This window comes from Herpailurus yagouaroundi, unplaced genomic scaffold (assembly GCF_014898765.1).
Source record: "Herpailurus yagouaroundi ecotype Mexico unplaced genomic scaffold, PumYag 196, whole genome shotgun sequence".
NCBI classification, from domain to species: Eukaryota; Metazoa; Chordata; class Mammalia; order Carnivora; family Felidae; genus Herpailurus; species Herpailurus yagouaroundi.
In genome coordinates this window covers 35,901,825-35,924,009 of record NW_024412427.1, presented here as the reverse complement: position 1 = coordinate 35,924,009, position 22,185 = coordinate 35,901,825, and the positions used below count along the sequence as shown (strand labels likewise).

General features: G+C 41.9%; 1 protein-coding gene across 12 annotated transcripts in view; it reads right to left on the bottom strand.

Moving 5' to 3' along the window:
• SYNDIG1 (synapse differentiation inducing 1) overlaps window positions 1–22,185 on the bottom strand; it is a 185,395-nt gene that overhangs the window by 145,363 nt on the left and 17,847 nt on the right. For 2 of the 12 annotated variants that reach the window (XM_040447882.1, XM_040447885.1), the window contains exons 2-3: window positions 16,977–17,083; window positions 14,850–14,954 (exon numbers count right to left, since the gene is read on the bottom strand). The exons of 7 other annotated variants lie outside the window; for them this stretch is intronic. The gene's annotated coding sequence lies outside the window, so the exon portion shown is untranslated. Of the gene's footprint in view, window positions 1–14,849; window positions 14,955–16,880; window positions 17,084–22,185 lie in introns of those variants that run through there. 3 more of the 12 variants (XM_040447883.1, XM_040447886.1, XM_040447884.1) reach the window with 3 other exon arrangements.

The window sequence follows — 22,185 nt, the reverse complement described above, 5'->3', positions numbered from 1 at the left end:
TTTGGAAAAGAGATCCAAAGTTCCTGCACAAGTTCTGGTTTTAAAATTCCATACACCTGTGTGCTGGTGGTGTGTGTAGTGTGGGACAGGGGAAGACGGTGTGTCCTTTCAAAGCCAGAGGGTCAGTCCTTCACTATGCTGCTGAAACCCGAGTCTCATGCAGAACAGAAAGCACTGAATTAAAAGAAAGGAAAGAAGCTGTCTTGATTTACAAGGACTGGGCATCAATCACCACAGGTATTTCATTATATTCTTAAACATGATAAAACATATTTAAAGACAGAAGAAGAGAAGAATGACATTCTGATAAACTCCCATGCCTCTAAGAACGTATGAGCCAGTAATGAGATATTAAATGAAGTGAATTGCGTTAGTGCTACTTTGGAAAGATAAAATTCTTTACTAAGCCCACAAAAGGTGGATGTAGGTCAAAGAAACTCAAGGGGAATTTTTTTGATGGGGAGAAATTGAGAATTAGAAATAGATAAAATTGTATCACTGAAAAGGATGAAAAAGTATTTTTAAATATGTAAAGTACAAAGTTGGCAGGCGTGTGTCCCCCAGTGATGCTGGTGGTATTTTAATGCAGCATTTGCAAACAAGATATCCTGTGTGGGAAAATAATAGGTCTTGCTGTGGACTTAATAAATGGAGGAACACAACCAATATTCAGTAGCACTGTGCTGCGTGCTTTCACAAGCATCACCCCACATGAGCAGCCTACCTGCCTCAGCAAGAATGAATTGGGGTGCCTCCTTTTAGATGAGGAAACAGATGTTCAGAGAAGCCAGTATCTTGCCCAAGGTGACAAAACAAGACCATTAACAGAGCCAGAATTTACACCCAGGTTTGTCATATGCTGATGCTCATTCCATTATTGAAAACATCAAACTTTCAGAACCCAGTTGAATAAAATCCTCAGGAATGCACTTAACAAAAAGACATGGAAAACTTGTACACCAAAAGCTCTAAGACACTGTTGAAAGAAATTACAGAAGAGTTAAATAAATGGAAAGGCATTCTGGGTGCTCGAATTGGAAAACAGCATTGCCAAGATGGTAATAATCTGCAAATTGATCTACAGACTCAATGCAATCCTATCAACCTCCCAGCTGGCATGTTGGCAGAAAAAGACAAGCTTACCTTACAATTCGCACAAATGCAAGAGACAGGATTTCTTTCTTGCTGATCCTGCAATGTGCAGTTAAACCTAACAGCTTTTGAATATTAAAAAAATAACAATATCCATTTATCAGGCAGCTACTATTAGCCTAGGGAGTTATCACACTCTACCAATGTGTTCTTGCTTGAATCCCCCCTATCCGTAGGATTGTATCACTCATTTTATGTTTAAAGAAAGTGTGGTTCAAGTCCCTAGATTTGATCCTAATTCTGTCCAAATAAATTCCCACTGGCATTGTTACAGAGGGACGCTCTCTACCATGTTTACTCAAAGTGTGACCAGCACCATCTAGGATTTGGATTGTCAATTTGGGAAGTCTCAGACAGAAGCAGTGTATCAGGGCTGCCCTTCCCACCCTGCCTGTGCGACATCCCTAGCCTCACTGCCATTAACCTACAGGGAATCAATCAGCTTGGGGAATGGAAAGACCTGGTCTCAGATTGTAAACCAGGGTTATATCTGAGGGCAGGTGTGGCAAGCAGAGATGGGTGTTTTGTATCCCTCCCACCCAAAAGGCACTGATAGAGATGGGAGCTCAGTAATGGTCATCAAGTAGCTGACCTTCAGCAAGCATGGAGGCATGGTCTGAAGTAGGTTTACTGTATACAGAGGGCAGACCTGTTGTCTGAAACTTCTGACAAGGAACCCATCCCATCTCTCCATGTCTCAGAATATGTTGTAAATGCCTACCCCCCCCCCCAAAAAAAAATTAACTGGAAAATCCCATCCTGGTATCTCCTGTGCCCCATATGCTGGAGCATTCCTCAAAACTAGTTTTTTAATCAGTTTAAGTGTTATGTAACAAATGACAGTTGGCATTTCTGGGACCTTGAATTAAACAGTGTAAACCATTTTTATCAGGGGATCTTATACAGCCACAGAAAGAGCACTGAACAGGACCTCCATGGAGTGACCAGTTGGACCTGCCAGCAGGAAAAAGGGCATTTTTGGGTCACATCAGAGGGTATTAGGGGCTGCCAAGTGCCTCCCTCAGGAATGGAATGAAAGCCAGGACTACTTGGTGTCTGCCACGTGCACAGTCACACCATGCAGCATAGTGGGGGCTCTGCTGGGACAGCCACTCTGGCCTTCCATAGGCAAAGCAGCAGGGCAACCAGATTGGACCCCCAGGGTCCCAGGTCCACCCCTGTGGCCAGTCCCTATTCTGCCACTTCCACCCTCCCAGAGTTGGGTCTTCCTTCCTCTTTCCTGGTCTACCCATCCTTTAGGGCTCCACTTCAAGAGTACCTTCAACAGAATCACTCACAAATGGACATGGAGAGTATCAGCACCTGGCCACTATCTCTTCTCCTTCCCATACTCATGTCACCGTTTTGTTACTTTACTGCTCACCCTCCTCCCTGGCTTCTCAAGGGCTTTATCTTCCCACCCTAAAGACCTTTTCCTCCATTGCTACTCTGCTCTCCACATACACTTCTCTAGCTGGGCCAGCTCCCTTGAATTCCCTCACCTCCCCCCAACACATCTCCCTAAGCCCCACATCTGAGTGAGTAGACACTGTGGTTGAGACACCCTAGCTGAGCATCCACAGGACAAAGGATCTCAAAGGGATCCCACAATGTCTGTGGCTCTTTATTCCCAGTTTCCAGGGTCCATTCTCCTCTTCCAGATCTCCACATGCTGGGATGACTTCAGGGTCCCTCCTTCATCTTTTCTTCTTCCCTTCCAGTCTCAGTAGGCCTAGCCAATCCTAGGGCTCAATGGCCTCCAGATGTGGATGTCCACAGGAGCACCACCATGCCTCCCTCTGGGCATACAGCCACCTGGCACCCCACTGGGAGAGAGCCCCTCAGTCTCAGAGCCATAGACACTACCCCAGTCTCCCTCCACCATTCACCAACTCCACACAAGCATTAGAGCACATGCCACATGCCAGATGTAATCCCACAGCCTGGCACAGGGAAGTGAGCAAGCTAGACAGAACCACTGCCCCATGGATCTTATAAGTAAGTCCATCAATGCCAAACCCCAGAGTCATTCTCCATTCGTCTCCATTCATCTCTTTCTGTCTTGATTCTCAGCAGCCCAATCCTACCACATCCATCTCCAGCATCCCCAACACCCAGCTTCAACCACAGCCATGCCCACCTGGACCAGGGAAGTCACTTGCTTCCCCTTGGGCCTCCACATCTGGTTCTCTTGGAGCACAAGATGTCTCTAGAAATGCTAAGCAGACCCTCTCCCTCCTCTGCTTAGAACCTGCAAGGGCCTCCATATGTATTTAGAATGAAGTCCAAGCCCATCAGCCTGGCCTGAACTCCTGCACAATCTGGCCTCTACCAGCTGCCCCAGGCCCACTTCCTATTTCTGTACCCCCTGCACTTAGAGGTCCTCCAAAAGCAGCATCTACAACACTGGCCTCATGTACCTGCTCCCGAAATGTCCATTTGCTCCTGGTTGGGCCCCACTTCAGGCCTTTGTATTTGTGCCTGGACCCTTTGCACACATCCTGGCATGGTTAGATCCTTCTTGTTTCAGGATCTTAGCTCCAAAATCATTTCCTTAAAGATGCTCTCCCTGACTACCACATATATTTTCCACTCTTCCCCAGTCAACCTATCACCTGAACACTTTTTCTTCATAGCACATATCACAATCTAAAACTTCTAGGTTGTTTTCTGTACCTGTTTCTCTACCTGCCCCAAGGGAGTGTGCACTCTATGATAGCCAAGACCTTGTCTGACCCACTGCTTCTGTATCCCATGCACCCAGGACAGAGCTTGGCACATAAAAATACTTCACTGTTGGTCAGATGAAAACACTAAATCTTTTTGGAAGGTACCAGCCCACACTTTTCTATGCTTCTTTCACTTCCACTTTTACTTCATACTCTGAACATTTTGATTGCCTCTGGCATGTTCATGATTTATCCAGACCAGCCACTTGTGGGCATGGAAATGGCAGTGACCAGAGGGACACTAGGCACCCAGGTCATGAGGTCACCCATTCGGGTCTGCTCTTAACCTGTCTAGTTATAAGTGTGAGTGTCCATCAAGCATTTGATGACAGTGGTGCTAGCTTTACTTTGTCACGATTCTCCCATACTCGGCATGCCAGCAGGACAGAATGTGAGCTCACAGCATCTTCTCCGCACAGGAGGCGAGAAAATCACAAGCCAAAGTAGTCAAAGTAGCCCTGTATGTGAAACTTTTATGAAAGATGGTCTGAAAATCTCCAGGAACCTGTGTTAATATAAGAGGTTACTGTTTCCAAAGAATATTTGATATTGAGGGAAAATCCAGTTAAAATTTAAGTCCACTTAAACCATCAACCAAACTTCACAATAGTGTGCATGTGCACATGTGGGCTTTATGCCAAAAAAAAAAAAAAAAGAAACCCAAAGCTATGTAAGTGAGTTCATTCCATCTTTAACAAGATTTACATTATAATTACAAATGTGTGCTAATTCTCAGAGCAAAGAATGACAGAGTGTTGTTTAGGTTTGCTGGTGTAATTAATTCTTCCAGTGAAACTGACTTTGATAAGAATTGGAAACAGAATGATTTGGGGCAAAGTATTCAAGGCTTCCCTAACTTTTCTGAGGACATCTCAATACTTGGATAGCCTTGTATTGCAAAGTGCCTAACCTTCCTGAAGTCATAGATGTTCTCTTCCATTACTAATGGGTTAGCACAGTGGGACTATCATAATCACCATTTCACATGAAGCCAGCACCAGAGTCACCCACATCCCCACTGTACTCCTGCCACTGCGCAAGATGCATGGTTTCCCTTTGCTTGGAGGATCTGGCTGGCAGCAGGATGTTCCTGCTGGATGGCAGGGAAAGGTGCTGCTATGGGAAGGGCAGGGCTGCTTGAAGATGGTGAGCTGGTCAGTAAGCCCCATCCCGGTCAGCCCCATGACCAGGGAGGATCTTCATCCTCCATGTAGAGGGGGAGGGCACTATTCAACAGTCCTACCTGCCCCTGTTCTTATACTCTCTGTACTCAGTGGTGTGGGATGGGGGATTCTGCAAAATCTGACTCAGCCCATTCTGTGAAGAAAACAGAAGGCATTCCTGTCCTTTATCCTGCAAGGGGATGATGATGACATTTTGTTGTTTGTTTTTCCTTTGGGACTTGGAGGTTTACCAAAGTCTCCTAAGCCAGGATGGAAATACAAATGTCCCGTGGGGTGGGCCCTGCAGATCTCAGACCAGACATTGGAGAGGCCTCCAAAGCTGCAGCTGAGCTGAGCCTACCCTTCCTCTCGCTCACCTGCCCAGCTCACCTCTCTCCTGTCTAGCAAGTGCCCACCTCTGACCTCTCACAGCAGAGCTAGGGGGCTGCTTCCTGGGTTCAGTGTCACTCTTAGCAGGACCCTGACACTGACATAAAACCATAATGTCTACTAGGAACCAGCAAAAGGAGTGGGCATGTTCTGAAGGGTGTGGATGGAGAAGGTGGTACTCAGTGCCTGTGTGGGCGCCTAGTTTACCACAAGCACAAAGGCAGAGAAGCACAGTGGTCAACAGCATCAACTCTAGCTGGGCCCTGTTACCTGGGTCTTTTGAGCAGACTTGTGCCTCGCTGAGCATCAGGTGCTCTGTCTGTTAAACAGAAATAGCAGGATGTCATAACGCACCCATAATGGAGTATCTATTTTAACTCTATTTTTGTTCCTTTTACCCATCTTTGCAATTTCTTTTTCTTCTTACTTTTTATACTTTTTGTGTTTTTGTTTTTGTTTCCAAAATGTATTTGCATCAAAGAAAACTATCAGCTTCCTGAGGGAAGGTACTGCATCTTTTATTTTATTGTGTTCCCAGAAAGCACATAACACGTAGTGGGTGCCCAATGACTTGGCACTCAGTGAGCAAATGAATTAAATATCTTTACTCATAACCATATCTCTAATTTTCTTCAAATACTCCCAAATGCTGTCAAGTGATGTTCTTTGCCAACAGTTGATTAGTGTTATCGTTTAATCTTAACATAAATGTTAGCGTCGGGTCCCCACTTGGGAGCCACTCCTAGGATGTACCCCACATATGTCTATACCCCCAGGTTTCAGGAATCCTTGATGTACTTTGCCTGGGTCCACTGTGGGAATAATGCCAAAACCCCTTTGCATGAAGCAGCTCCTATGACTAGCCTTGCCTGTGGCCCTGCAGTGGGCCCACCTCTGTGATAATCAGGGGCTGATAATGTTTAGGCAATAGCATCTGAGACTTCCCCCCTTTAATCAACTGTACCTGTCAACCTGTCAACCTGTCAACCTGCTGAGAGTGAGTGTGCATTGTTTTGACATGACTTGTTCTGCACAAAGACCCCACGAATGTCCTGCCCTCTCCAAGCTGTTTGCAAATGGTATTCTCCCAGACTGTAGAGATCTCAAATCTTCAGGGGCATCCTTTATTATGCTGTACCTTTTTAGTATTCCACTAGTCACCACTTATATGTTCAAAAAGCTCTCAAAACTGATTGCAACCAACCTCACATTCACCCCAGCCAATTGGTTGGCATCTTAAAGAGCAAATCCACAGGGCCTGTTGAACAAAGCATATTTGGCCTATTGAAACCTTATTTTCTGTAAGTTTTATGATATCAGCCACATGAACAGGTCCACCTACCCTCACCTGCTGCAGCAGTTAGACCCATTAGGGAGAAAGGGGCCATGACCCTGTGGCACCTCACTATGGGGCTCAGCCATCTTTGCTGGACTCAGGAAGGTTGGTCTGAGCCAGCTCTTCTGGGATTTGCTTCCTCCCTGGCTCTGCTTCCACTCAGATGGTTTTAGTTCATGGAATGCAGGCATGGCATCTGCCTCCTCACCTTCTGTGCCCACCTGGAACTTGGCTCCCATGCTGCAGCATTGCCTCATCCACTATACCAAGGCTTCTGACCAGCCCATCCTCTGGAACTTGCCTCTGCTAAGGCCCCATACAAGCAAATGTAGTAACAGCTATGGCATGCTGGCTCCAAGTTGGCAGATCCTACTAAGGGCTATTTATCTCTCACCTCATGTAATCTCCATGACAACATACACCAGAGCAACTGGTGCCTCTTTTTCATTCACACAGAAACTGAGGTACAGAGAGGATGATGATTTCCCAAAAGGCAAGGGACAGGCCAAATTCATACCTGGGGAGAGTGACTACAGAGGCCCCAGGTACACACTCATTTACACGCCATACCTTCCCCTTCTCCCTGCCCAGGCCCCAGCTGACCCTCCATCAAGCTGCTGTGACTTGGTTTCCCCTCCTCTCTGCCTCTCTCCATGTCCCAAATGCCACAAGCGAATCCCATCCTTTCAGGCTCATAGGCAAAGCATAAATAGGAGTTTTAGGTGAAATAACCCTCTATAAATAGAAATCAAGAAGCCACAAAGACAAGCTTTTTCTAAAGTACTCAAGGGACTGTAACCTGTGTGCTTTTCATTCAGTCATGGAAACAAACTGATCTCCCCAAAAGAACCAGGCACAACAGAAGAATTCCTCTTTGCTCTCCACCCCAGTCATTACTAGGAGCAAAATAGAAAGAATCCACTCATATTAAAAGCCTGGGGTCCCAAATTCACCCCATGGTCCTCACCTGACAGCTTGTGTTCTAAGGCTCCTGGCTGCCCTATCTCTCTCCCTGCCACCCCTCTTCCATTATTTATAGGCAGAAGTTCAGTGGACCCATCTTTGAGTACTGTGTTTAGATCCTGCCAGCTAGATGAACCAGGGACTCAGATGCCCCCAGGGCAGAGGGTGTTGCTTGGTGAAGACATAAAACATGCCATGAGGCTTTTTAACAGTCCAGGGGCTGTGGACAGAAAGTCTCATCTTTGACTAGGTGCCTGCAGCTGTCTGTGTCCCCAGTGCTGTACACTGGCTTATTGCCTGCCAGACTTTCCAGTGGGAATCCCAGGGCAGCAGTGATGTTCACAGTGACTGGGTTTACTGCTCAGGATGTGTGTGTGTGTGTGTGTGTGTGTGTGTGTGTGTGTCCATGTGAGTGTTAATGTGTATGTTCATGTCTCTGTGTGTGTGAGTAGGTGTATCTATGTATGTATGTTGGTATGTGACTGCCCATGTAAACATGTGTATGCACATGTTTGCCTATGTATCTGTATGAAGGAATGTGGATGGGAAGGTGGCCTCCATATGTAGAAAATATTGTCTCATAAAAGAAGCTGGACATCCAGTTCTAGGTCAGGGCACCTGCAGGAATCTTGGCCTCCACAGGCATCTTAGACTTGCCAAGATCACGAACAGGGCTGAGTCACTGCAGGGGAAATGAGAACTAACACAGAAAAGGCTTTTTACATACAACAGGGGGAAAATCCTGACCCAAAGATCAATGCCCCATTATAGAACAGCAAAGCAATGCCAACTCTTTTTCATCCCAGAGCCCAGTCATGCCCTGGCACAGGTCTGGCATTAAGGGCAGTGGAAAGTTCAGGGGTGATGTCTCTAGCTGAGAATCCTGGCAGAGAGTCTTATTCCATATTTGCCTCCAATTCTGCAAAACACTCACACCTTGGTACCACTTACCTCACTGATATGACACCCTGGGCCTGCCTGAGGAATGGAAAGCTCTCATCAAAGGCTGCATAAATGGAAATTCATCTTCCAAAGCAGGAACCTGTGCAGTGCATAGGGGAGGGCTCCTTGCACCCATGTCTATAGGTACCAGGACAGAGGAAGCCTGCCCCTTTTCAGCTTGTCACTGGAGTTCCAGGAATGGTCTGGAGCCTGAAGAAGGGTTCAAAGTGGTGATTTATCATCACCCTGCTTAAGTGCTTGTACATCTGGTCTACTTTGTTCTCAACATACCATCAGGCAGTATGAACTGCAATTATGTGACAGTGGACATCAAGCATGGACGAGAAGAATAGTTTCTCCACAAGGCACTGTTTTAAGCACTTTGCAGGTAGGAAGGATAAGAAATATCTGTTTATTTTGGTTTCCCACTTCAGTGTGAATGCAGCAACTTGCATGATCCAGCTTGGCTAGTGGGTAAGGTTCAAACAAGTGAGTTCAGGTTGTGCAGGCTTTGTGGTGCTTGGACTCAGAAAAAGTGCAATGCCACCCCCACTTCACTATGTTGGTCTAAGTCAGAAATACAGCCATCTGGATTTTCGAGGGGGGAGAAATGGACTCTACTTGATGGGAGATGTGAGTGTATCACAGTGCAAAGCAGGATATGTGGGGAGATGAGAGGAGTCACTGCAACCCATTTTTCCAAACAATCTACCACACCTCACAAGGGCAAAATATTATAGAGGGGATAAGATAGGGAGGGGAGGTTGGCATGTGTATGGTCATGCATGCACGCACATGTATACATGAACATGTGCGTGCATGCAGATACATGCATAAACATACCCATATAGGCAGGTACATATTCATTTAGCCTCATGCATACCAAGAAGTGTGCTAGACCCTCTGCAAACTTCACGTTGTTTGAGATAACAGCACTTGTCTCCAATTTAGAAGTGAAAAAACTAGAGCATAGAGGTTAAATAGGTCAGGAGAGTCATGGACTGGTCCCTTCTGAGCCTGGGTTCTGACCATGTCTCCTTGCAACATTCATTCCAAAGAACCCAAAGATGCAGTTGTCTCCAACTCTTGCATTGTTTTATATCTCTGAAGATTTAAATAAAAAGGATGCTCATAATTCATTTTTATTATGTATTACATAAGACAAAATTTAAGCATATTATATTTCTTGACCCCAAATCCAGGTTATATAAGTTTACCTAAGACAAGTAAAACCATATGTAAGAGTCTTCAGCAAGCCTACACTGTTGGCATCTCCAGATGAACAGCTGCTACCCTCCCTTGGCTCAGACCAGGGACAACAGAGGTAGTCATGCTCTTCTGTGCTCCAAATACCCCCATCTCTTCCCCCTACCCACTCCTTTTACCTTAGCTCTTTGCTACCTGGCTGCTTAAAGTGCAGCCCAGGAACCAGCAGCATTGTTATCACCTGACACTTGGTAGGAATGCAGGCTTGCAGGCTCCAGCCCAGACCTGATAAACTAGGGTCTGTGTGCCTGCAAATCCCCAGGTGCTTTGTGCGTGTATTAGTTTGAGGAATACAGCTTTAACAGATGCTTCAGCAAGCAAAAGTGATTCAGCTGCTCCTTTAATATTATTGACCCAAATCAATTTATATTCTTTACATGATTTGCATGCAAGCCAATTTTTCAGTATCCTCAGGTGAACCTACTGTGCAGTCAAGTCTGAGCACCACCTGGACCTGGGCTACTCAGAATGAGGCAATAGCATGAGCTAGGAGCATGGTGCAGGTTCAGGATCCCCCACCCCAGCTTCCTCAGAACCTGCACTTTACCAGCACCCAGATGTGCTCACTCAAGCTGAGAAGTTCTGCTTGGCCTCAGTCCAGGTTCTCTGCTTGGCTTCCCCAACCCAAGCTCAAGGTTTGCTGCCTCTCTTTTACCTACCTCACTGCCATCCCTCCCACACACACTATACACAATTTCAGAATCGTCAGCAAACCAGTGACTGTTCTTTTTTGCTCAGAAACACACATGTTCTGAACTTCCCACCTTACATCTATCCCATGTGTCTTGGGGTGGGTGACAATCACAGGCTGAGTGGAGAATGCACTCTAGGATATCACTTTGGCCCACCTTCACTTGGAGGCAGGAAAAGCAGTTCCTCGCCCTTACTCCAGGCATTCCTTTAACCAAGAATGGCTGCAGACATGGTCTAGCCAAAGAAACCTGTGGACAAATGTCTCTGGGGGACTCTGGCCACCTCTCCCACTTCTTGCCTTGATCTCAGATGTGATGTCTTGGGTTGCAGCAGCCATCTGGGACCCAGGAGGATGGCAGAGCTTCAGCCCTGAGTGCACTGAGCTGCTGAGTCAGCCCCTCCCACCTCCAGCATCTTCAGCTAAAAAACTGCTACCTTCCCTTGACTTGGGCCAAATAGCAGAAGCAGTCCTCCTCTCGTAGGCTGGTAGCTCATCAGAGTAAGAAACCCCAGTGTTCAGCTCCTGTGTCCCTGCTTTTCTGTTATTCTTGCTGTTTCAGTTTGTAAAACTAAAAGAAACCTCATTTAAAATAGGGTCAAGAGGGGTGCCTGGGTGACTCAGTCGGTTAAGCGTCCGACTTCATCTCAGGTCATGATCTCGCGGTCCGTGAGTTCAAGCCCCGCATCGGGCTCTGTACTGACCGCTCAGGGCCTGGAGCCTGTTTCTGATTCTGTGTCTCCCTCTCTCTCTGACCCTCCCCCGTTCATGCTCTGTATCTCTCTGTCTCAAAAATAAATAAATGTTAAAAAAAATTTTTAAAAATTATAAAAAAATAAAATAGGGTCAAGAGAAAGACTATGGAATGGGAGGAGATATTTGCAAATGACATCTGATAAAGGGTTAGTACCCAAAACATATAAAGAACTTATAAAACTCAACATTCCGAAAACAAATAATTCAATGTAAATATGGAAAGACCACATGAATGTACATTTTTCCAAAGGAGACATCCGGATGGCCAACAGACACATGAAAGGATGTTCAATCACTCATCATCAGAGAAATGCAAATCAAAACTACAATGAGATACCACCTCACACCTGTCAGAATAGCTAATATCAAAAATACAAGAAACAAGTGAGGTGAGGATGTGGAGAAGAAGGAACTCTTATGCACTGTTGGTGGGAATGTAAACTGGTGCAACTACTGTGGAAAACAGTATGGAGTTTCCTCAAAATATTAAAAATAAAACTGTCCTCGGATCCAGTAATCACATAACTGGGTATTTACCCCAAAATACAAAAACACTAATTCAAAGTGATATATGCCCCCTTATGTTTATTTCAGCATTATTTACAATAGCCAAATTTTGGAAGCAGCCCAAGTGTCCATCAAGAGATGAATGGATAAAGAAGATATAGTGTATATATGAAATGGAATATTATCCAGCCATAAAAAATAATGAAATCTGCCATTTTCAATCACAGAGATGGAGCCAGAGAGTATTATCATAAGTGAAATAAGTTAGTTACAAAAAGATAAACACCATATGATTTCACTCATATGTAGAATTAAGAAACAAAACAAATGAGCAAGAGTAAAAAATAGAGAAACAAGAGACACTTTAGAGAACAGATTGATGGTTAACAGTGGGAAGGGGAATGGAGGGATGGGTGAAATATGTTATGGGGATTAAACATTACACTTATCATGATGAAAAAATAAATTAAATTAAATTAAATCTAAAAAGTAAAAAACAAATTGCAGACTGGCCACATTATTCTAATAAATGGTAGCATAATCATAATTCTATCTGAACTTGCAAATAGATGATCATTTCCATAATATTTTGTTCTTTGTGAAAAACACACAATAATATGGTTTTCACTCAAAGCCCTGGATAAGTTAGAGAATCATAGCATGATGCTTGAGACCTTCCAGTCTTCTACCTCTTCCAGAGTGTCAATACTATAAGTGATAATTTCTATCATGACAAGCCAAACACAATGCAAGACAGTCAGTGCTTTCTGAATTGCCACTCTATTAGGAATAATTTTAGTTTAGCTGTATTTAATAGTTCTAATAGTTATTAACTAGATTCTAGACAAATAAATACTTGCTCACTGTACAAAAGTATAGAGAACTACTTTATAATTCTAATGAGGTAATATACTACTTGCATGTTGCCTGACAACTTACAGGCCAAACTGCCAGAATGCATGTCATCACAAAAAAGAAAAAAAATAAATAAAAATAAAATAGAGCCAAGAAGTCAGAAGGGGAGCACACATGCCCTCCCACCCCTCAATTGCAGACCTCAGGAGGAAGGTACCTTGCATTTTCCATCAGGAAGAAGCCTACTTTACTAGATCCAGAAGGAGTAGGAAAGATTTTCTCCTTGCCCAGCAACAGTCCAGCCAATGAGAAACTGCTACTACTCAGCCAATGAGAAATCATCACTATCCTAAATTCATGTTCCTTCCATGGACTTTCATTAAAGCAGCCCCTCCCAACTTCCTCCTTTTTCTCTATAAAGTAATGGCTCCTCTCCTTTGTCTTTCAGACTTGCCTTTAGTTTGGCCATAGCCTACATGTCTCAAATTACAATTTTTCTGCCATTCTCAAATAAACCTATTTTGTTGGTAAAATAACCGGCTGTTTTATTTTTAAGCTTGACAATCTCTAACCTATGTACTCACACAGTTGCAAAAAGAGGTCTATGGGGGCACCTGGGTGGCACAGTCGGTTAAGCGTCCGACTTCAGCCAGGTCACGATCTCGCGGTCCCTGAGTTCGAGCCCCGTGTCAGGCTCTGGGCTGATGGCTCGGAGCCTGGAGCCTGTTTCTGATTCTGTGTCTCCCTCTCTCTCTGCCCCTCCCCCGTTCATGCTCTGTCTCTCTCTGTCCCAAATAAATAAATAAACGTTGAAAAAAAAAAAAAAGAGGTCTATGTATTTTGCACCTCAAAAAAAAAAAAAAAGACAAAAAAAAATCAAAAAGCAAAAAAGCTAGATCCAAATCAGCTTTGCCACTGATTTCTGTATAAATCTAGAGAAGTTATTAGACATACAAGGACATGAAACTTCTAATTCTTTTTCTCACCTTTCCCTTCCATCTCTTGAGTGAAAATACTGGAGAATGATGGAATTGAGCAAAATTCCTAAGACCTAGAATTCACTTACACAATAACTAATGCACTATATAACATGCAATATTGGTGCTATTAACCTATGCCCTCTAGAATATACTTTTGAGACATAATTTGACACACTAAGAATTTATGTTGATACTGGAAAATAAGTAACGAGGTGTGGAAGAACCCACATACTAAAAAGATGGATCTGGATCATTTGCTGTTGAGAAAGGTTCCACTTTTATCTGTGATCTAAAGACCTACCAAGTCAGTTTGCTTTTAAGTATTTGTGTCAGATCATATTTTCCAAAGATGGACATAACAGTATTTTGCATCCCACAATTACTTCACAATGTTGCTTTGGCACTCCTGTCATTGGGAGGTGGGGGCTCTGTCCCCTTTCCTGAATCTAGGTGGGCTTGTGATTCATGTGTAATTGATGAAATGTGGTGGGAGTGCCATTATGTGCCTCCTGAGGCAGAAAAGTCCACATGACTTATGTCTTCTGCTGGAAGACTCACACTGGAACGCTGAGAAGTCACTGAGGAAGTCCAACATCTTGAGGCCACCATTCTGCAAAGAAGCCCAATACAGCCCACATGGAGAGGCCACATGGAGAGTTCCAGAGCTGCCCAGCTGACCTCCAGCTGCCCAAATTCCCCAATCTCCCAGTGCTAGATATCCTCTGTCTGCACCCTAACAACAGACCAGAATTGGATGCAGCCAGCTGTTCTCTCCCAAACTGTCAACCCTCAGACACTGTGAGCATTTTATGGTGGTAAGTTTTGGGGCAATCTGCATGCAGCAATAGAGAGCCACAGTTGTTTGTGAGCTAATTTGACTGTCTACAGTTTCCCATCCAGTCCTCTAGACCTCAATAAACACTATTGGTGCAGATTAGGTTCTGAGGCCATGTAGAAATGCCATATCTGATCTTTGACCCTTATCCTGAACTCTCTGCCTGGAAGATCCCTTCTTTCTACTTCTCTGGTCTAATCAGTCTTGATTGAGCCTTGCCAGAATGTCCCCACCCCTCGCTCTGACTGAGGTCTCTTTCCAAGCCCCATAGCCCGTGTACTCACCTGCATCATCTCGCTTGCAGGCATGTAGAGCAAATGAAGCTCCATCCCACCAGCAAGACAAGCCATTGAAGGTACAGTGAAGGTCCCCAAATGTTCCTCTTCTCTCTGACATTTAACACAAGATAGAGTGCATGGTAGGCACTTGAGATATGTTGAATGAACTACTTCTAAAGAGTCTACATGGTTGTGGGGCATAGAGCCATGGGAGAGGGCTTGCATGAGTGTGCACAGAAAGGATGAGAACTCACTCAAGCTGGGGATGGTGGGCAGGAGAACAGAAAAGCTTTTGCCAGAGGAGGGCATGGGGTTGAGTGGAAATCAAGGAAGGCCAAACATGGACTGAGCACCTCCTACTGGGTGCCAGGCTCCAGGCACAGGGTATAGGAGTAAAAAATAACGTCTTTTCTGATTTTTTAGTTTTTTCAAACAGTAATAATTAATCAATAAGAACATTAGAAAAGTACATAAAGAAAAATCTGCATATAATGTTGGGGCCTCTTCTCTAGTCTTCCCCAAATACATATGCATTTTTCTCCCTCTACATGTAAGTACATGTGGTTTTGAGTCCTGCTTTGTCACTGTAACCTAAGCATGCATCACTCGCTCTGCATACCTTTTATTCCACTCCTAGGAGGCCCTAGGTTTCCCACTTCCCCAAAGTGTGTATGAACATGTAACTAAAAAACTTTATCCAGACCTCTTATTATTTCCATAGGATAGATTTTTGTTTAATTTTTTATTGTAAAGGCAACACATTTACTTTTGTAAATTTAAACTATACCAATGTATAAAGTAAAAAATGAAAGTTCCTACTTCTGCCCTATTCCTCATAGCTATGTACTATTAATAATTTGGGGAATAGCCTTCCAGCAATTTTTGATGGAATATACAAACTATCCCCACCACACACACACAGCATAACACATTCACACAATTTTTTTTAACATATTTTCTCTAGATTTCTATCTTTATTAGCCTATCATGGACATGCATCCATACAAATAGATACCAGGCATGGCCCTGGTCAATGAACCAAGTACTGAGTTTATCTTATTATTTATTGGAAGAACATCATTTCTACATGATATTTAATCCCTTCATGACAAGCATTTAGGGTTTTTTTCCCTGATATTTCATTACTTCAGGTGCACATGTGCATGTTTTGCAGGTACCTTAGAACTGCAGCTTAATGGGTTCATGCATGGGGTCCAGGAGGTAACAGAAGGACCTGGATGAACATGTCAAATAGCTTTTGAGACAAGGGCTGACTCAGCTCTCCTGCACAGAGAATCAGAGAGCCCATGTTTTCTTCAGGCATCCTTACTGACCTGAGCAGCACCATCTTTGAATCTACACAATTGTTTTCAAAGGAAGATATGTCTTCCGAAACTAAATTTTCTATTTTCACAATTATAACTAAGGATAAACACTTTTTCATATATTTATATATCAGTCATTCCCATTTCATCTTAACTTTTTCTCCATGGCACATGCTCAGTTTTCGATGAAGTTGTTTGGTTTCTTATTGCTTACTCTGCAAGGATTAAGCATTGTTACATTTGTCATAAATGTTTATTTCCAGGCTATTTTATGCTTTTTAAATTTTGCTTACAGTGTTTATTGCACAGAATGAGTAACATATATTTGGTTATTCTTTATCAATATTCTCATTTGGAAATGCTACTAAGACATTCAACTGTAGGCTGAATTTATTTATGCTTTTTATATTTATTTACCGATGTTTCTCTTTATATTCACTCAGAAATTTTCATAATGTGGAGGGATATAATTTGACTGTATATCCAAACAGCCAACTTCCTACATGCCAGTTGTTGATCAATCCAGCTCCTTCCGATTGCCATGCTGTCTTTGCCAATACAATAAGCTCTTGGGATCGGAATCTATTCCAGAGTTCTCTATCTTACCTATAATGGCAAACTGAATGTGGTCACAAATTCTTTGACACGTCTCTCTTTAGGAAGTTGGATATAATTCACCTCTTCTTTAATATGGGCTAGTTTAGACACTCACCTATTAAAACAAAATGGAGTTGGGATGAATAAGCCTGTACTCTGTGCCTCATTCATGCTCACTCTTGGAGCGCCAGCTGAGGCACACAAAATCTACCTTGAGTCTGCCATGCTGTGAGGAAGCTCCAGACAAAGGCTAGGTGTACGCACTCCAGGTGACAGTCCCATCTGGGTTTAGCCTTCAAGTGAGCCCAGCCCAGGCACCTGCAATATAGAGCAAAGAAGCCCCAGTGACTTCAGCCCCAGCCATCAGTCTTCAGAGCTGAAGCCCCAAACATTATGGAGCAGATACAAGGCATCTCTGCTGTGCTGTGCCTTTTCTGAATTTCTGACCCACGTATCCATGAGCACAAAATTCTGGAGGCAGTTTGTTATGAACAATAGATAACTAGAACAGTCTGTCAATTATTTGCTAGTAATTAGAGCCTTAGAGCTCCAATGAATGTGAGATTATTTTTATTGTGATAAAAACATAACGGTAGGTGCACCTGGGTGACTCAGTTAAGTGTCCAACTCTTGATTTCAGCTCATGACTTGTGAGTTTGAGTCTCATGACTTGTGAGTTTGTAACTTGTAAGTCTCATGACTTGTGAGTTTGAGCCCCGTGTCAGTCTCTGTGCTAATGGTATGGAGCCTGCTTGGGATCCTCTCTCTCTGTCTCTCTCTGCCCCTCCCCTGCTCTCTCTCTCTCTTTCAAATAAATAAAATAAACATAAAAAAAAGACATAACACAAAATTTACCATCTTAACCATTTTCATGTGTATAGTTCAACAGTGTTATATTCATATTGTGAATCAGATCTCCAGAATTTATTTTTGTGGCACTGACTCCCCCCCCCCCCCCCCACCCCCACTTCCCACACCGAACTTTCTTCTCTACTCTATCCTTTATTTGCATTTTGTAGTAACTCCATGAAGGATGCAGGTAGGTACCCTCACCATTTTACAGATGAGAAAGAACCAGAGTCAATGTCCTCATATTGTCCCCTGGGATCTTAAGTGACAGGCATCTGGATCATCTGGTACCAGAGAGCCCACAGATTTTGCCCAGAGATGGAGTAATCAGCCTGATAAGCAGCCAAGCAACTAGTCTCACCATTGTGGGTTTTTAAATTGAGATATAATTGACATATAACATTATGTTAGTTTCAGGTGTATAACATAATGATTCAATATTTATATTTATTATAAAATAACCTCAATAAGTCTAGTTAACATCCATCACCATGCATACTTGCACTTTATTTTCTTGTGATGAGAACTTTTAAGATGTCTTAGCAACTTTCAAATATTCAACATGGTATTATTAACTATAGCCACCATGCTACACATTACATCCCCAGGACTTATTGATTTTATAACTGGAACTTTTTACTTTTTGACCCTCTTCATCCATTTACCCACTCCCCTCCCCCTCCTCCTCTGGCAACCACCAATCTGTTTTTAGCATCTATAAGTTCAGTGTTTGTTTCTTAGGGAGTTTAGTTTTTGTTTTTGTTTTTGTTTTTAGATTTCACATACAAGTGATACCATACAGTATTTGTTTTTCTTATTCCACTTACCACAATTCTCTCAAGTTTTATCCATGTTACTGCAAATGGCAGGATTTCCTTTTTTATGGCTGGATAATATTCGTGTGTGTGTGTGTGTGTGTGTGTGTGTGTGTGTGTGTGTAACAAATTATTTATTCACTGATGGACACTTAAGTTGCTTTCTAATGCTTAAATGCACATGGAGATGCATATATCTTTTTGAGTTATAACCTAATTTTCTTTGGACAAATACCCAGAAGTGGAATTGGTGGATTATGTGGTTCTATTATTTGTTTGTTTATTTATTTATTTATTTATTTATTTATTTATTTATTTATTTATTTTTTGAGGACCACCAAACTGCTTCCTATAGTAGTTGCACTAATTTACATTCCCACCAATACTGCACAGGGGTTCTCTTTTCCACATGCTATTTTTTGTTTTTTGTTTTTTGTTTTTTTTGGTAGTGGCAATTCTATTAGGTGTGAGGTGATATCTCATAATGGATTTGATTTATATTTCCCTGATGATTAGTGATGTTGAGCAACTTTTCAGGTACCTGTTGATCATCTGTATCTCTTCTTTGGAAAAGTGTCCATTTTTTAATTTTTTAAAATTTACATCCAAATTAGTTAGCATATAGTGCAACGATGATTTCAGGAGTAGATTACTTAATGCCCCTTACCCATTCAGCCCATCCCCTCTCCCACAACCCCTCCAGTAACCCTCTGTTTGTTCTCCATATTTAAGAGTCTCTTCTGTTTTGTCCCCCTCCCTGTTTTTATATTTTTGCTTCCCTTCCCTTATGTTCATCTGTTTTGTATCTTAAAGTCCTCATCTGAGTGAAGTCATATGATATTTGTCTTTCTCTAAGTTTGCTTAACATAACACCCTCTAGTTTCATCCACGTAGTTGCAAACGGAAATATTTCATTCTTTTTGATTGCCAAGTAATACTCCATTGTGTGTGTGTGTGTGTGTGTGTGTGTGTGTGTGTGTGTGTGTGTATCTCACATCTTCTTTATCCATTCATCCATTGATGGATATTTGGGCTCTTTCCATACTTTGGCTATTGTTGATAGTGCTGCTATAAACATGGGGGTGCATGTGCCCCTTCAAAACAGTATATCTGTATCTCTTGGATAAATACCTAGTAGTGCAATTGCTGGGATGTAGGGTAGTTCTATTTTTAATTTTTTGAGGAACCTCCACACTGTTTTCCAGAGTGGCTGCACCAGCTTGCATTTCCACCAGTAGTGCAAAAGAGATCCTCTTTCTCTGCATCCTCGCCAACATCTGTTGTTGCCTGAGTTGTTCATGTTAGCCATTGTGACAGGTGTAAGGTGGTATCTCATTATGGTTTTGATTTGTATTTTCCTGATGATGAGTGATGTTGACCATTTTCTTGTGTGTTGGTTGGCCATCTGGATGCTTTCTTTGGAGAGGTGTCTATTCATGTCTTTTGCCCATTTCTTCACTGGATTATTTGCTTTTTGGGTGTTGAGTTTGATAAGTTCTTTATAGATTTTGGATACTAACCCTTTATGTGATATGTATTTTGCAAAAATGTTCATTTTTAATCAAATTGTTTTTGTTGTTGCTGTTGAATTTTATGAGTCCTTTGTATATTTTGAGTATTAACTCCTTATCAGATATATGATTTACGAAACTTCTCTCCCATTTGGTAGGCTTCTTTTTAATTTTGTTGATGATTTATTTTACTGTGAAGAAGCATTTCAGTTTGATATAGTTCCACTTATTAATATTTGCTTTTGTTGACTTTGCTTTTGGTGTCAAATCCATCAGGGCCTTTTGTAGTTCCATAGAAATTTGAGGATTGTTTGTTCTCTATGTGAAAAATGCCATTGGAATTTGATAGGGAGTACATTGAATCTGTAGATTGCTTTGTGTAGTATGGACATTTTAACAATACTAATTTTTTCAATCCATGTGCACAAAGTATCTTCCCATTTATTTGTGTCTTTTTCAATTTCTATCATCAATGTCTTATAGTTTTCAGTGTACGTGTCTTTCGCCTCCTTGCTTAAATTTATTCATAGGCATTTTATCCTTTTTGATGCAATTGTAAATCAACTTTTTTTCTTAATTTCTATTTCTTATAGTTTGTTATTAGTATATAGAAAGGCAACAGATTTTTGTATATCAATTTTTGTATCCTACAACTTTACTGATTGTGTGTGTGTGTGTGTGTGTGTGTGTGTGTGTGTGTAGGATTTAGTGTTTTCTATACATGATATCATGTCACCTGCAAGTAGTGACAGTTTTACTTCTTCCCAGTTTGGATGTCTTTTATTTCTTTTTCTTGTCTAATTGCTCTTGTTAGAACATCCGCTATATTGAATAAAAGTGGTGAGAATGGGAATCTCTGTCTTGTTCCTTATCTTAGAGGAAAAGTTTTCAGGTTTTCACTGTTAAGTATGATGTTAGCTGTGGACTCATCATATATGGTCTTTATTATGTTGAAATATGTTCCATCTACACCCATTTTGTTGAGAGGTTTTATCATAAATGGATGTTAAATTTTGACAAATGCATCTGCATTTTCGACATCTATTTAGATGATCATATAATTTTTCTCCTTCATTTTGTTAATGTAATGTATCACATTGATTTGCAGATGCTGAACCATCCTTGCATCCCAGAAATAAATCCCACTCAATCATGGTGTATGATTCTTTTAATGTATTGTTGAAGTCAATTTGCTAGTATTCTGCTGAGGAATTTTGCCTCTAAGATCATCAGGGATATTGTGAATTTCTTCTTGTGGCATCCTTGTCTAGTTTTGGCATCGGGTAGTCTTGGCCTTATACAATCAGTTTGGAAGTGTTCCCCCTCTTCTTTTTTTGGAAGAGTTTGGGAAGTACTGGTATTAATTATTCTTAAAGTTTGGTAGAATTATCAGTGAAGTCATCTGGTCTTGGACTTCTGCTTTTTGGGAGATTCTAGAATCTTTTCATTTCACAAATCTGTAACTCCATATCCATTAAACAATTCTTCCTCTTCCTTGCCCCCATGTCCTAGTAACCATTGATCTATATTTTGTGTTTATATATTTGACTCTTTTGGGAACCTCACATAAACAGAATCATACAATATTTGTCTTTTTACAACTGGCTTATTTCACTTCTTATAAATCCTCAAAGTTCATCCATGTTGTAGCATGTGTCAGAATTTCCCTCCTTCTTAAGGCTAAATAATATTCCATTGCATGCATATACCATATCCTTTTATTTTTTTTAATTTTTCAAATTTAACTTTTAGTTAACATACAGTGCAACATTGATTTTAGGAGTAGAATTCAGTGATTCATCATTTACATAGAACACAGTGATCATAACAAGTGTCTTCCTTAATACCCATCCCCCCCACCTCCCACCTCCACCCACCTCCCTCCATCAACCCTCAGCTTGTTCTCTATCATTAAGAATATCTTGTGGTTTGTTTCTTTCACTCCTCTCTGCCCCATATCCCATATGTCCATCTGTTTTGTTTCTTAGATTTCACATATCAGTGAAATCATATGGTATTTGTCTTTCTCTGATTGACTTATTTCTCCTAGCATAATACATTCTAGCTCCCCATCATTACAAATGACAAGATTTCATTCTTTCTTATGGTTGAGTAATATTCCATTGTGTGTGTGTATATGTATATGTGTGTGTGTATTGTGTGTGTATATATATATATATATATACATATATACAGTATTGTGTATATATATATATATATATATATATATATATATATATACACA